The sequence below is a fragment of the Filicampus tigris genome, chromosome 20, assembly GCF_054856515.1.
Source record: "Filicampus tigris isolate MCC_2025a chromosome 20, RoL_Ftig_1.0, whole genome shotgun sequence".
In the NCBI taxonomy this organism is placed as follows: domain Eukaryota; kingdom Metazoa; phylum Chordata; class Actinopteri; order Syngnathiformes; family Syngnathidae; genus Filicampus; species Filicampus tigris.
In genome coordinates this window covers 12,524,349-12,539,979 of record NC_141236.1, presented here as the reverse complement: position 1 = coordinate 12,539,979, position 15,631 = coordinate 12,524,349, and the positions used below count along the sequence as shown (strand labels likewise).

General features: G+C 48.5%; 1 protein-coding gene across 5 annotated transcripts in view; it reads left to right on the top strand.

Annotated features, from left to right (window-relative positions):
* Window positions 1-686: 686 nt before the first annotated feature.
* Window positions 687-15,631, top strand: part of daam1b (dishevelled associated activator of morphogenesis 1b) — a 36,463-nt gene continuing 21,518 nt past the window's right edge. For 2 of the 5 annotated variants that reach the window (XM_086019571.1, XM_086019568.1), the window contains exon 1: window positions 688-915. The gene's annotated coding sequence lies outside the window, so the exon portion shown is untranslated. Of the gene's footprint in view, window positions 916-11,794; window positions 12,107-15,631 lie in introns of those variants that run through there. The other 3 variants (XM_086019572.1, XM_086019570.1, XM_086019569.1) reach the window with 3 other exon arrangements.

Sequence of the window (15,631 nt, the reverse complement as noted above, 5' to 3'; positions counted from 1 at the left end):
TGCACTTTCATTTTGACCATTTTTCTTTACTGGAACATATATAATAGCAATATCAGAAAAAGATAGATAAAATCAAAATACTTAATAGATAACTTTTATGAACAAATAGTTTTCTTAAAAAAATAAAAAGATTAAATACCTAATATTAATTTACCTTTAATCTTTGTTTTATAAGCAAACAACGCACAACAAAACAATCATGCAATGATTATTTTTCCTTTTCAATTGTGACTACCACATTTTCAATATTTCAAATATACACTTAAGCTTTTTTTTTTGATTAATAACCGAACAAAAAACAATCTACCTTTAACCTTATGAGTTTAAATAATGAAATATAGGTTTAAAATACAAATGTACAAGATAAATCAATGTGAATTGAGTTTTTGTATAATTCCAAAAGAATACTTATTTTTACCATTATTGATTAGGTAATAGTAGTCTAGTTCTTAATTGATGTTTTGCGTTGGATTTTAACTACAGCTGCAGTTGAAAGTGCTTTACAGAGTTGAGTAAAAACTAAATAAAGGATAAATATGAACTCGTCGCTTGGTATTAACAATGCAGCTTTACAAAAACGCTCTTTTTTTAATTTTTTTTTTTTACTTACTTTATTTTAAATAAAACGCCCTTGGCAAACGCACGCGTCCGGAATGACGTGAATGTTGACTGAACTGTTTCCATTCTACTTGTCAGTGATCCATCTTGGCGCATGCGCAGCGACGATTGGAGCACATCGATGACATCACGCGATTCCGACCGACCCGCGGACCAACCAGGCGAGCGACTTCGCACAGTTCGCAGCAGGCTGTCGGTTAAACCGTCTCGCCGCCTGTCCCGGAGCCTCCCGTGTGTCAGCCGTACTTCTGCTACCCGACAGGTGAGCTCGTGGAGGACAATGTTCAACAGGACAAGGTAAGAGTAGCTTTTTTCTTTTCTCTTTTTGGGTGAGCCAGCAGCAACCGGCGCAGGCATTCGTGGCCGCTCCCGGGCGGGAGCTCGCTCGGTCGGCGCTCACGTCCGTGGCCGGCGGTCAGTGCTTCCCGGCTTGTCTTGTCTTGTCCTAGCACGGAGCTTCTTGACCGTAGCTTCGGTTGTTTGTCCAAACAAATGAGTGGTTTGTGATAAAATGTTTGTTTGGAGTATCCACCACCCCGCTGAAGCTTCAATTTGTTGAACGCTGCATCCAAATCAAGGTGTCACCGTCTACTTCCTGGCAGCAAGCCCCCAGCTGTGCTCACATTGACCTTTTTAGACCGTTTTTCATCGTAGCAGAAGATATACAAATGATGCATTCTGATGCCATCCACCTGCTTATCAATTCAGCGTTCATGCATGTTTAAGTCAATACTGTATTAATGCACCTGTTGTTGTTTTGTCCTAATGGTCCCAGAGTGCAGGGAATGTCCTCTAAAGTGGTCAGATTTGGAGATTAATGAAGTTTGTCATCCCTAGATATGTGCAAAATTTAGCTCGCCTTTATTCAAACAAGGTGTCAGCAATCAGTTATTTCCCAGTGTGTTTTTGTAAACAAAGAAGTAACAGACGCCTTTTCAACGTGCATGAAAACCAAATAACAACAATCGGATTTTGAATGTGTGTCAAAATAAACAACAATCTGATCTTTTTCTGAATGTTTATTAAAGGAAAAAAAAACCAGAATGTTCTTCACCATCTGTTAATACAAAGGAACAACCGTCAGATGTTTTCTTGAACGTTTCCTGAAAACAAAGTGAATGAAATTGAATCACGAGGTCCATTAAAACAGAGCAACAACAGTTGAATCTTATCCTAAGTAACAGCAATTTCTATCTTTTCCTGGAAGTTTAGTCAAACAAAGTAACAATCATCTGATTAAATAAAAAAAAAATATATATATATATATATATATTTTCCCCTCTTGAACTATTATTAAAACAAAGACTCATCAACAAATATTTGTGTGGTGAGTCCAGTTGCGTTGGGGGCAGAGCTTATCGCAGCCTAATCATTTCACAGGACGGCTTCTTCTCAGTCAGGCAGTTATCAGCGAGCGCTCGCATTCCCCAGCATTAAAATGTTGTCAATCGTTTGTGCTGCATTCAGGCCGTACGGAGGCCAGGGCCTGTACGTGCTTGTAGTGGACCGCCGCCTTGCGAGGGAGTCGACCAACCTACCTAGCCTTCTATCTACTTAGCATGGCGTGATCCGCAGACGTCAATGTTTTCACTGTAAACGCAGCCGAAGGCCTCCGCTCTTGTTTTGGCCACACCGTTGCCAGACGTTTGGAGCGGCACGTCTGCGCCGTCGTGTGGCTTGACCGTTCGTCTTTTGTTGTTACTGCACACGCTTGCTGCAAAGGTGCTCTTTTGCTTTGTCAGTTTTATCGACGCACGTCCGGACGAAGCTTACAAATGGCAGTTGAGTGTTTATTAAAACATATCAAAAGCAATCAGCTCCTGAACATTAATTAAAGCAAAATAACAACTGTCGTATCTTTGTTTTTTTTTTGTTTTTTTTGCAGTTTGTCAAAATAAAGTATTGGACCCTTGAACGTTTGTGGAAAAACAAAGTAGCAGCAATGTGTCTGGCACACACATAAAACAAAGTAACAGTGTGATATTACCTTATTATAGAGACAGTACGGTTATAAAAAGACAACGACGAGGCAACACTGTAAAAGTAAAAATACCAAAGTGTGCCGATCAGCAATTTCTCAGGAACACTTTGAGGAAACTTAGCTGTTTTGTACCTGTTCCTGCTCCATCAGCGCTCATAAACGTACCAAGCGGGTTAATGGACTGAGAGCGTTCCAATTACAAAGAGTGGAGGGGGTGCCGGTTGTCCTTCATGGTTGGCCTGCATTAAGGCAGCACGGCGGGCGGGGACGGGGTGGGGGGGGGTCGGACGGGGGTGGGGAGGTTCGACTGAGGAGGTCGAATGATTCTTTCGACGGCGGATGTCATTTAGCGCTGTTAGTGCAGCTGAGGCTCCCGACCCCCCACCCACTGTCATCGCCTTATGTCAGCACGCTCACAGGATGTGCTGTCCCACCCTTCTCAACACTTGTGACACTGAATAAATGGAACTTTTCAACATGCAACATGAAGAATAAACTATAGTGTGGTGACCCACAAGGGAGAGACATTCATTCCAGGAAGAGGGAGTTGACGTGTTTCTGGACTCAAAGGGATGAAAGACCCGAAAGGGCTGAAGGAGAGTCGCTTGCTGCTTGCTGTCTAAACAGTCGGTTTGGTGTGGGGAGTAAATGGGGCGTGACTTGCCCTCGTTCGTCTATTTACCACATCATGTGGTGCATTTCGGAGTCAATATTTATTCGGTAACATACAAGTTTGTCGCAGTTTGTTTCTTGGCTTGCTCCGACCGACCAATCGGAGGACAGGGAAAAAAAAATGGGGGCCAGCTACTGGGCCCTGTGAGGAAAAAAATTGAAATCTGATTGGTTCACGAAAACATTCTCAATCGGTAAATTATTTTAAGTTACAAAGTACATCAGCACTACTGATTCTGAAGGCCGTGGGCAGATTACATTGAATGGGATTGGAGAAGAAAAATGCCACATCCATCTACCGCAAGCGGTGCAGCCAAGCGAAACAACAAAGAAGACATAAGTGCAGTGAGGAAGTATTCATCGTTTGTTACTTCCCACCACCAGCGTGCTGGTCATTTGTGATCTTGTTTTGGCCTCGTCACGTCAACGTCTTGCTGCCTAATGGATGTCGAGGTCCTTCCTCTGCAACAATCGGCCTGTTTTCGCCTCCCTTGTGTGCTTCATTCGGGCCGGACAATGGCTTCATTTAGCATCACTCCTCCGTCCGGGCGGGCTCCGTCACCATGGTGCACCCCCCCCCCCCCACAACTGCCCCACCACTCCCCGAACCCTCCACCATTCCCAAAGCATCACTCGACCCCCCCCCCCCCCCCCCCCGGGTCCCTGCCACACCCTGCCCCCAATCCGGCCGGCCCTCCCGCTTTGCACTTGTCCCCGTTGTTGGAACAGCTGGGCCCTTTGGCGACCATTGTTGGTCACGCCCGGCAACCAAGTTCACATTCTGCACATTGCTGCCAAGCCGGGGACCTCATTGTTGCAATTATGAACGTGTAAACGTCCGTCATTTGAAGTCAAGCTAGATGCTCATCTAAGGACACGAGCGCAAAACATTGCTGGACGCATTTCAGTTGTGTTAAATGAAGCACAAAGTCCCCCTAATGTGATTTAGAGTGGACACTGGAAGCAGAGATTAGTTTTCAAAAAGCCCCGATTGAAGGCGTGAAGACTGTTAGATTCATGTTTTGGTCGCATATTGTTCCAGGAAGTTCCCTTGGTTTCTTTGTTGTCGTGCATTTGAGTTGATATGTTTGTTAGCTCCTCACGTTAGCCACTAACTCGTCTTTGTGTGACTTTTGTAAGCATTTGAGTGACTGCGTGAAGCTGCAGATGGCTACGTTAGCTCCTTGAGCTAGCTAAAACATGCAGCATGTTTCCAACCCCCCCCCCCCCCAAACTTTTTTTTTTTTTTTTCTGTTTCCAAATGTTTATGCATTTGAGTGCATCTGTTTGTGCTGTGGAGTAACGGATTTCACTCCATATCAATGTGGAATATTGATTTGCTAACTGAGCAAATTCAGTTCCAAGCTTGGTCATGGTCAACAAGTTCGTGTGTAGGTTTAGCTACCGCTGTCATGTGCATGCCACTCTACATTTGCATATACCGTACTTCATTTCATAGTCGCTTTCTTCTTGTACCGTCATAGTTTTAGCCGAGTCCCTTCGGACACCCACCCACTGACCAAGTGAACGATGCCTCTTGACCCTCCTGATCGTCTCGGGTTCAAAGGGCAACGCGGAGCTTGTGGCCCAATCGCACCCGGCGCATTTCAAATGAGCAGGCTGCGGCCTGAGTTATGGAGCCTTCACGGAGAGTCCTTAACACTTTGCCCTGCTTTTACTAGCAATTTAAAATTGCAAGATGATGTCGAAACAGTCATTTTAAAAAACAGTATTACCTCTGTGACATGTCGTGTTAGTTCTGCAAAGTTGTTAAGTGCTGTTACTGCTTTTATTTTGGTAAGTTTCTGCTTCCCGTCGCCGCCTTGATCGAACTCTTAGCCGAAGCCGGTTAAGTTCACCACCTTTAGTGAACAAAAGATTTGGATTAGGTTCTTCTATGATCAGTTTCATCTATTTGAGTCACTTGTGTTGGCGCTCGGTGAAGACGTCTGTCGACTGATACGTGAGTTTCTTGAGTCCGCCGCTAGCTAGTTTTTATGGCATGGTTTTCCCTGGAACTTTTTCTCACTTCCCGAAATGTTGTGTGTTTGACTCACTGAGCCGAAGATGTACGCTGTTACTGTTCTCTTAAATGAAGTTTTCCGTTTCCGAGTAGTCACGCTATCGAATGCATCTGTTTGTGATGCTTGACAATGAGTGAAGCTGTAGCCTGCCAAGTTAGCTAGTTGCATTAGCCACTAGCTAGTTTTGCTGCGACTTTTTGCCGTAGTTTTCCATTTCAGGCAGGTTAAATCTCACCTGCCAGTCATTTATAGGGAACCCCTGCTTCATAGCGGGGTTGCGTTCCAAGCCGGCCCGCAATTGGTGAAAATTTGAGAGATAGAGAGACCGTATAAAAAAGCAAAAAAACATCTTTTTTTTGGGTTCATCTCCTCATAGATGGCAATCCCCAGAGAAAATAGCCTTTTCATCTGCAGTCCTATAACTGGAACGAGAACTAGGTGACCCGACAAATTAATTTTAGGCCGACCTGAACCCTGATGCGGTCGCGCAAGCCGCACAAGCACTTTATGAAGTGAGACTGTGCTGGTTGTGCTCACTCGTGCTTTTGCCCTGTAGTAAAAGCAAGCGGCTGCTCTGGGACAACCCTCAGATGATCACGCTGTGGTTTGAACAAAGGCAGCATGTGAGCGTGCGTGTGCACGCGTTGGAGGATGGGAGGAGGCCTTTACGGGCCAAGCGGGATTCATATTTCAACCCTCGCATGCCTCTTGTGTCGCTCACGTGACTCGCGCTAATGACTCGCTCCTGACACACCTGAAATTTGAATATTTCTGCGCATCTGCGACTCCCCGTTTGATTCCACACGCTCATCTGAACGCAAACATTGGGTTCAGGCCGCTACATGTACAGTAATAACACAGTGTGTGTGTGTGTTCAGCTTGTCTCGGTTAAAAAAAAAAAAAAAAATACAGCTTGTCCTCACAAGAAGTGTGATGCTCAAAAATGAACGGCCACTAGTAGTAATTTTTCCTCAACAGTTTTCGACTGAATTCTCGTGTGGTTATGTTGGAGCCAAATCAGTTTTGTCTTCTGGAGGCGTTTACCCAGCTGCAGTGAGTACCTGATGTTTCTTTTGTGAAATTGAATCCAAAAATTCTTCAAGGTGTACTTGAGCTTTACAGTTGCCGGCATCAGGTCACGGCCGTGCGCGTGGCAGCCAAAGTAATTGCGGCCACCTCGCAATGCTAATTGCGCCGCGGCGTCTGTCAGGGCGGCGACGTCTTGTTGCCTTTCATCCCTTTCAAGGAACTGACGGGCTGCCAACCGGCGTCTTGGCCCGTCGCGAAAGCCAAGCGCGCGTAACGGGGCTGGAAAGCAGCAGCCGCATATCAGATCCAGCTGCGGACCGTGCCAGAGGGAAGAACGCCGCGCTTCGTGCCGCTCCCGACATGCCGCCGCGCCGCCCTTTTGGGAAGCCCTCGCAAGTTGGGACAAGTTCTCTCCGAGCGGGGAATTTTGTTTAGGCTTCACCGCCCTACTTTTGGTGGCTGGTTTGGAGCCAAGCATTCAGGCAGTGGACCCCCCCCCCCCCCCCTCAATTTGCACTAATCCTCTGCATCACATAAGGAAGTACAGTGAGCCCCCGTTTACTGCACGGGATACGTTCCAGACCCACCCGCAAACGGGGAAAGTAGTTTCAGCGCTCCTACACCTCCTTTAAACAAGCTAAAACACACTTTTTCACCTATTTCCGAGTGAAGACTCTCAGTTTACTGTAAAACTGACAGATAAAACAAAAGAGAATTAAACATTGTTTGTTTGAACTCATAAATGGGCAACCAGACCCTATAAAGTCCGCTAACTTAATGCTAGCATATAATGCAGAACGCCCCAGGAAGAAAGAAAGATGAGCCACGATGTAGCGTGCGTCCTGCTTGAATTAATCTCGCGTCTTTGTCGTTTGTCCTCCACATAGGCCACCTTTAAATCGCCGTAATGCCATTTCCCGTAACCAAGTTGCCGCCATTACAGCTGCTAATGTTCGTCACGCACTTTTCCAATTGAATTTGTCCAAAAGTACAAAGGCAGTCATTTGAGTGCGTCACTCTGACGAAATCCAATCGGGAAAACCCGATGCCGGCCGGCTGGAGGCAACAGTTGGCTCCTTCAGCCGTAGCCATCCCACTTCCAGCGAGTTCCCACAACGCTGAGGACAGAGCGGCGGCGTAATGGCAAGCGTTGCCCCGCTCCATCTTTATGGAACCTGCTTTGCTTTCAACGTTGTGAAGGTTGGAGGCGAGCGTCTGCGTTTTCGCCGGCCGTAGGCGTTTGTGGAGGTGCAAGTGGAACACCGGCCAATCCTGTGAGCTTGTTGCCCGTGAATTATGGAATCTATGAAACCTGATCATCTGTGAGGACAAAGTGGCAAGGTGTAACTGGGTCTGTGTAAAATAAACCCCAAATGTGTCCTTCGCCTCTTTAAGATTTTCGTGAAGACAAAACATTTTGGTTCTAAGGGTTGCACGCCAACAAATTTCCCCCCATTGAATTAAATCTGATTCAGCTGCTGCCATTTAAAAAAAAAAAAAAAAAAATTCTTCATTCCCTACAGTTTAACAATGAATACTTGTTTTGTCCAGCCCGATCCCGATCTCCCGCCGGTTATTGCGTGCGCCCCCGCCGCCGCCGCCGCCGCGGGGCAACAAAGGCAGTCAAGTCGATCCCGTTTACTTGTTAACATAGCCAAACATCCCCGACACCTTTCGCCCGCCGCTCAGGTCCAGCTTATGACACGTCCAGATAAGCGGCCCAGCTGTCCGGCGGCCAGGCAACGTGGCCGTGCCGGCGCGCGCTCACCAGCTGCTTCTCCGGACTTTCCACTTTTAACGCCCCTTGGCTGATATTTTGCCATTGAGCAATTGGGGAATCGCGTTCCTCTGCCGACGACGCCTTTGTTCCTTATCCGTCCGCCGTGGTGCGGGGGGGGGGGAAAAAAACAAAACAAAATCCTTGAACCGCGTGTTTCCCCCCTCGCGGTGCGCTTGGCCTACATCTGGAGGGATCAACAAGTTAAGCCTCAGCCTTTCAACCTGGCAACTCTGTCAATCTGTTACGAGGCACGTTCGCCGCAGCTGACGCCAGTCGGCGTTCACGATGTCTGCTCGCTGCAAATGGGATCTGGAACGACTTCCGCAAGCGCGTGCCTGTGGGAGTTGTTGCCCTTTCATCCAGAAAAAAAAAAAAAAAAAAAAAAAAACACTTGTTAGGTCAGAGTTCATCAAGGGCCTCGCTTGCAATCTCAAATTCATTTTGACACAGCCTGTAAGAGCCCCAAATTGTCCACATTTTTTTTTTGTGTGTGTGTGTGCGTCGCTGTTTTGTCACGCTAAACTTGACCTAGCAATTTTCCCTCCTTTTGAGGTCCGGTTAACTAGCGTTTATGGTGGGAGGGGACATTCGCGACCTACCTGCACGCTATCAAGAGACCATATGGGGAAAAAAAAAAAAAATCGCTTCTGCGCAGACCGCGTTCAGGGAACCTTGTGGTCGCTTTCAACGGCCGAGCGACAGCAGCAAATTTTGCGGCGTCAATCTGTTAACGTTGTTGACACAAAATGGCTCGAAGGTTGCTCATTAAAAAAAAAAAAACAACAATAATTTATTCAATAACGCGGTAAAGAAAGCGCGGTGCCCCCCCGCTGTCATCGTCGTCACGGTGATTTACGTCCGTCCGTTCATCCGGTGACCGTGTGATGATAGGGCACACCCCAAATCCAAACTCCCCAAATGTGTGGTTTTGCCTAACTTAGCTCCCTTTTCATGATTGCTCATATTATGGGATGTCGAAAGCGGTGACGTACTCTTCCAGGGGGTAATTACAAGCCAGCCCAAGGGCGGGCGGAAACCGATAGGACCCTTTTGCCGTTTAATTTGTGACGGTTGGGGTCTCCTGCAAAGGAAGGGCCACATCGGTGGGATTTATGAGAAACAGTCCCGCCCTGAACAAAGCGTACGCTCTCGAGTCGCCCTGCTGACTTCCACCACATGACAGCAGTCAAAATACACCGTTAGCCCCCCCCCTCCTCTGCCTCACGCATTCCTCAACTGTCCGCCACGATTTGGCCGACAATTGTTGTCGGTGTGCGGCGGCCCGGTCGGTCTCGATAAAATCAGATTGTAACCGGCCGTCGCCGCTCGGTTCCCGACGGGCCTGGCGCGCTAGCACGCACGTCCACAAAAGTGCGTTTTTAACTCCCTTCGTTGGCCACGCCAGCGGCGCAAATGCGGTCGGCGGCCTTGTAATCACATCGCCGCGCTTTCAGGGTCACCTCCAGTCTGCCGCCGCGCTGATTTGCACGCTTCCTTGTTTGTCCCGCTGCCACCTGCCAGCTTGTTTTGTCAGCACGTGAAAACATGTTCAGCAACAACAACAACAAAACACGGCCTCCTCACCGAACCTCATTACAGGGGAAACTTTGTTTTGACCACTGTGTTGTGACGTTAAGGCCGGTCTACCGAACGCATCAACCAGCCCCAACACGCTAACGGCGCGTCCGCCGTCTCCGGTCGTATCGGCGGGTGGCCCCCACATCGCACCGAAGCATAATTCCCGGCTTATTCTTTATCTAGTCATCCATCCCGAGTGTACAGAAGTCCTGCATGGGAACCAGACCTGTCTGTTATTCCAGCTGCGGGACATTCTTTTCTCAGGCTACCAGCCACTGCGCAGCTTTCCATTGTTAGCCATCCGTGGCTGCACCGGCACCGCCCCTTCGGAGAGGAAAGCGCCATCAAAAAAAAGCGCCGCATCGCAGCGGCAACATGAGAGCGTCCACGCGTGCCCGAACAAAGCGACCCGCGCTGCCGCAGTCCGATTCGATGTCATTGTTTCAACGGTAGAAGCGAGTGTCAGGCGGCGCGCCGTTACTGTTACCGCAGGATCCGAGCCAAGTTGCGCCGGCCCTGTCAGAACCGGTACTGGCCCCGTGTATTCGTGTTATAACCCGTTTAATAAGTTACAATTATTTCATCTTGAGCATGTTTTGTTTCAAGGCCAAGTCAGCCCAATCATATTTGTTTCAAGAATATGTTCTATGCAAGCCCACTAGTTGAAACAAGGCGTTCTGATAAATATTGCGCAATATTAATCAGAATGCCGTGTTTCAACTAGTGGGCCTGCTGGGGACATATTCTTGACAAAAAAAATGTGTTTGGGTTGATTTCCCCTCTTTAAGTCTGCAAAATTCTAACTTCTGTGTAATTGTTTTTTTGACAGTGTCTGTCAGGTACGTTGGACATCGGAACACCGTCTATGTCGGACCCTGTCGCCAACATTCGCCAACTGTACCGTTTGCCCAAAACATGAACACAAAGACGAAAACTGCCGCGCAAGTGTTTTTTATTTTCTTGTGTGGGCGTCAGACTTCAAAAAAACGAATGCGTCATGTGCTCAGCTATCTATAAGCAACTTTCAACATCTCCAAATGACTCTAAGCTGTTTTTAGGGCTTTTTACTCCCCTCAAATGGGGGGACCCCGCCCCCCCCCCCCCCCCCGGAAACGGTGTGGTTTGCGTTGTTCGCTGGCACTTGGACCAGATGAGCTCATCTCTAATGTTGAATAATGTTCAGAGTACTCTGGGACTTACGTTTTGGCAGGGGAAGCATCAGGCTTGGGATTTTTTTTTTCTTCTTTTTTTTTTTTTTTTTTTTCCCGGGCCCGCCGTCTCGGTTACAGTCTGGCCGCCGCGCGAGCCTCCCCCGTCACGTGTCCTCTCGATCGTGTCGTTGTGGAGATGCTGCTGCGATTGTGTCACTTTGAGACGAACCGTGACGCGCGTTTTGTCAACATGGAAGCCAGAAGGGATCGCGGTAGACGACTTATGTCCGCTCCTCACGTTGTGTCAAAACAAAAGGAAAAGTTCAAACAAATAATGCTACCACTGAGGAGTATTTGAAATTCTGCCAGGCATTCAGCGACGATATATTAGACCCGATTGTAACTGTAGTCAAAAATGTTCCCGCTGCTTCTCTTGTCACCTCTTTTAATGCAAACTAGGTCGATGTCAGTGTTATCCGAGCACGGTCACGATATCGTTCCTCAATATTTGTGTTTCGGTGTGTTGGACCCCAGTTGGCAAGATCGGAGGTAAAGATCGTCGGTCTCGTTGTTATTCTTCATCCTTTCACTGATTCTTGAAACATTTGCCAGTCAATGCCCGGTAGGTTGTTTATTAATATGATATTCAATGCACAGCTGCACTCAGGCTGGCCCTCTAATTTACGCTACCCGCGTTTCACGCCTCGCCTTTGTTTCCCCTCGTGCAGCTCTCCAAACAAACCCCAAACAAGTTGTCCAGAGGCCAGGGACGGAGAATACTAGGGGGAGGGGAGGATCCCAGCTGGGGCGGCGTCCTCCGCTGGACTGCATCCTATTAGAGTGAGGGAGTGTTGAAAAGGGGCGTGGCCCAGAGCCGGTAACATCTGTGCCTGTGTCTCCCACCCCCCCCCCCCCCACCTCTCTCACAGCATTCTGCAGAGGAGCGAGGCGAGCGAGGGGAGGGGAGGGTGATATCTCAACGGCAGGCACAAGTTTTTGCCGGCCAGCTCGCGGGGACGTGCGCCTCCCCCTTTTTTTTTTTTATTCTTTTTTTTTTTAATATATATATTTTTGTAAATTTATAGATTTGTATTATTTTTACCTATCACCAAAAATCCCCGCCTAACTGCTGGAATTTCTCCGGAATCGAAGGTGCAGCAGGACCTTCAACCCGCATGGATTAAACACCTCGCAAATGGGGACGCTGCAGTGAGTTGAGCATTTTTTTTTTTTTTTCCCAAAAAGAAAAAGGAGGACAGGACTCCCGGATAGGGTAAGACCAAAACGTACGCTCGGGAGAGGGGCGCCGGCCCGCTATCTGCTGCCTGGAATGCGTGTGGGGCCGGGGTCAGCGCGGCTTTTTATCACTATTCCGCATGCAATCTGGACCGCGCTCGTCGGGGCGCAGGTGATGGTGTCATGGCAGCCTCATTAGCGGGTGTCGGAGTGGAAAACGATGTTGCCGTAGAAACCTCCGGCGGCGGCGGGGGGGGGTGGTTTAAGGGCGGATGACAGTAGGCTCTGACCGACGGGAGGGAGGGCCCCCGCCCCCCCCCTACCCAGCTACCCGGCAACCGAGGCTAGAGGGAGAGCTGTCGTCTGTATGCGGGGGAATGCCCCGTAATGACAAGGTTTGGGCGCGCTGGTGGAAATATGCGTGGAAGTACGTGCGCGACCTCCCACTTGGGGGTGCAGCCGCGAGAGGACGAAGGGAAGATGAAAAGGGAAGTCACCTTGAGCAAAGGGCGGTCTCCACATCCTTCTCAGGTTGCACTTCCTCACCTTCATCGCGCAAATGCCCTCCAGACTCCGGAGACCTTCCTTTCATTTTTTTAAACATTTTTATTTATTAATTTTTTTTACTTCTTTTAATGACATTTGTCCGCCTAAATACAGGAACACTCCTGTTTTCTCGCCGACATCAAAACATCGAGATTGAAATGCGAGGGCAATGGGTGGCTTGCCCAAAAAAAAAAAAAAAAAAAAAAAAAAATCGCCCACCATAGTATGCGCCGGTCGGACGGCAACTGCTCTGGTTGCCATAGCAACTGAGGGGGGGAAGGCTGCAGAGCTCAGGCTGTGGTAGAGAGATTACAACTCCAACAATGTAATCTGCTTTATTTTATTTATTTTTTACAAATTTGTGGCTAAAGTGGACACCAAACTGATAGCAACCCCCCCCCCCAAAAACTGCTAAGTCAAATGAAATCTTCAGTTGATAGTTTGGATCTCTAAATTGGAACACAATCTGTTCTGTGATTCCAGTTGTCCTCTCTAAGTTGTTCTAACTTGACACTGGGGCCGCAACCATTATTCGAGTAACTCAAATAATTCGATTACCAATGAGGTTGAATCGAAATGGCTCCTCTCACTAATGTCGAGTCACAAATTTTACTGCAGTCAACACGCACCACTCGGTGTCGAAATAGATTGTCAGCCAACTCGAAACTCTCATGCGCTGACGCCCACGTCACTTGGTGGGAAATTCAATGCAAATTCATGAAAAGTATGTTCAAGGTGCCGCCACAGATGACTAATTGAGCAACGACACAGTGGCACATCTCGAATCGAATCTGTTTTGACATTTTGTCCCCTAGGAGCTATTGTAAATCTTTTCACTTGAGATGCGTACATGACTCAGTCATATATTCTTTATCCTCGGCCAAGAATGACTAATTGGTGCTGTATTTAGGAGCTGAGACCATCTCCATGTACAATGCATCCGTCTGCCCCCCCACACACACACACACACACACATTACAGAGCGGTGACCTTTCAGACCGGCTACGTTGAGATAATCCACCTGGTCAGCTGGCCTTGATCATGGCCGTCATCTCCTCCTCTATTGCGGAGTTGGATCGACCGCCATGATGAAAGGTGCGAGCAGCTGTTGAGGAAAATGATTTGATTATCTGCGCAGATAATCCAATCCGCCGCTCTCGTCGGCCGGACGTACGCGTCCGGTGCGCAACTCTCATGCCGTGCTTTAGCCGGGCAAAGGCTAGCGCTAGCTTTGTTGTTGTCGCGACTGTCATTTTGACGGCGGTAGGGCCGAAAACGCAAAGGATTTCAATGAACATTTTTTTAGAGGGTTATCAAGTCATAGTTCGTTTTAGGGTAAACTTGAACTTGGGAGATTTGTTCACCTTGCCAAGCAAATTTATTTCCTCATTTAGGGTGTCCGTTTGGCCTTGGCCGAGGTCCTCGCTCAATTGTCATTTTCGTGTTGCCGAATGGACACATGCAAGGCGTTTGCATCATCCTCTGCCGAGCGGTTTGACGCACGCTTTGTATTGCAGTCTGACCAAATTTGATGACATTTTGGGTGAGGAAAAACCAAGTTTAGGCGTGACCTCAACACGACGGCACATTTCCACTTCTCCTTCGTGACAAGCTCAGCGAGAGTGTCACTCCGCGGCATAAATCAGGCCGATCCACAAGGGGCGTACAGTCATGTCACTGTTCCAAGTGTGGCCTTGAATGACTCGGTGGCAATTTTTCCATTTGTCAACGGGTCGTGCTTGTTGTGTGTTCTTATTTCGGTCGGCGCGCTGCGTCGCGTTCCCAAAGTTCACGGCAATGTCAGAACGCAGCAAGTATGATTCATTCCTGAAAGAGCAACTTGATTACGTAATCGTTTCAGCAGCCGGAAACAAAGCAATGAAGAAAATGCAGGCGCGTCCGCAAAACTGACACCGTGACATTACCGTGCGAAACGTATCGGCATCTTGAGTTAGCGGGCCACTTAACACGTTAGCCAAACAGTCGAGGAATGCCCCGCACAAAAAGGATCCGACTTTTTTCGAACGCTTGCGGCCGTCTCCCGACGAGTGTAAGAATGCGTCAGCCGGTGGCTCTGATGCATCCTTTTGTCTGCCTTACGTTAATCCTGTCATCGGAGAGCCGCGCTCGCCCAGCCGCCGGACATTCGGAGGCGCTCCCTCGGTCGCGCCCGACCGGACACGCGCGCACGCACACACCCCACGCACGACTTTGGCCCTGCAGCAGTTTATGAGCGACAGCCGCTGAGACGGGTCTGATATTAATCTCCTCTTAACCTGCCGGTCAGCATTTCTGTGGTGGCCCAGTTCTTTTCTCATGTGTGTCCAAGTCTGTGTGTTTTATCGGGCGGGCGGGGGTCGGGTAATTGGTGGCGGTGCTGGCGGAGTGTGTTAAATGTGCTGTCCAGCTGTGCTCCGTGCACCCTTTCCGAAGGCCGTGTTTTTACGTTCCTGTTGACATTTGGAGTTCCCGATGTTTGAGTCAAGCGCGCAATATCTGCCTCGAGGTTTCGCACGGGTTGTACCGCGAAGCAGACTTTGTTTTGCCGCTTTGAATTGCTGTTATTCTAAAAGGCCACGTCCGAATACAGTGGCGCCTTGACATACGAGCGACTCCAAGCACTCGTATTGTACGTCCAAAAACTCCTCTCCACCCGAGTCGCTCGTATCTCAAGGCACCGCCGTGTTGAACTTTGGATGAAGCTCCAGCCAAGCCCGTCCAAAACCTCCAAAGCAGGAGTGGGGAACCTCCGGCTCGGGCAGCGTTTGTTTCATATTCTTTCACAAATATAGCATGGAACCTGGGAGGGTCGTCATAAAATGGCCCCTCCTTCCCCACCCGGGGCAGTGCGGTTGGATGAAAGGGAAGACCGCCAGCCTTCACCGCTTGCCCCTCTGTGCTGGCGGCCCTTTTAAATGCCTCCAAGATACATTCAGAATCCCAAAGGGGGGGCTTCCACAAAGCCATAAGCGTCTTGTGTTGAAAATTGTGGCTTTCTGCTACACACTACAATCCT